At 37.3% G+C, this 842-nt stretch overlaps 1 pseudogene; it reads left to right on the plus strand.

The window, feature by feature from the left end:
• Positions 1-66: 66 nt before the first annotated feature.
• On the plus strand, positions 67-156 carry LOC128249731 (U6 spliceosomal RNA; annotated as a pseudogene).
• Positions 157-842: the final 686 nt, after the last annotated feature.

An 842-nucleotide genomic window follows, 5' to 3' on the forward strand; every position in this document is an offset into this window, starting at 1 on the left:
TGTGTGTGTGTGTGTGTGTGTGTGTGTGTGTGTGTGTGTGTGTGTTTGTACTGATATGTTCATATATATTGCTTCGGCAGTACATATATTATAATTGGAATGATACAGAAAAGATTAGCAAGGATGACGCAAATTCGTGAAGCATTCCATATTTTAAATTGAGGCGCTGCTCCAGCATGGCCACAGTCACATGACTGAAACAAATTAAAGAATAAAAGAATAAACGCATGTATAGATGTAATGTGAATCTGTGTTCTTGATGTGAAATACTTATGAGCATGACTACCAAGTTCGGCTAGACATGCAGCAAATATATCTACACTCAAAGTAACCAGAATGCATCAAATGTTCAAGCGGATGTCCTTGCTGGGAAGCACATTGTATCGCTCCAATATACATTGCGTTTTTAGCACAGCATGTCTATGACGTTGTTTTCACTCATACGAAAACCACAGCTTCATGTCTTTCAAAGGTGTATATCCGTCAAATATGTTACAAAACATGGCTATTTGAATATAACATTCCTTCAACTGCGTACACCGAGTTTTTATCCATCCCAACGTGTTTCCGCAAAATAAGTGAATGTATTACTCAATGCTTGCCATAAATCATACATACATACATACATATCCTCAAGGCATATAAATAGCGACTACATTTCACCGACAAGTCTCAAGAAAGCCGAAACACATCTGACGTTTTCGTAGCTCTCTACTTAGACGATGTCCGTCTCACTTCCATATATATAATTTATTATTAACACATCTCTATGAAGAGATTCCCTCTCTGAGGAAAACCAGAGCATAATACCTGCAAATGGTGTATATACGTTAAGAGTGATT

The sequence above is a fragment of the Octopus bimaculoides genome, chromosome 17, assembly GCF_001194135.2.
Source record: "Octopus bimaculoides isolate UCB-OBI-ISO-001 chromosome 17, ASM119413v2, whole genome shotgun sequence".
NCBI classification, from domain to species: domain Eukaryota; kingdom Metazoa; phylum Mollusca; class Cephalopoda; order Octopoda; family Octopodidae; genus Octopus; species Octopus bimaculoides.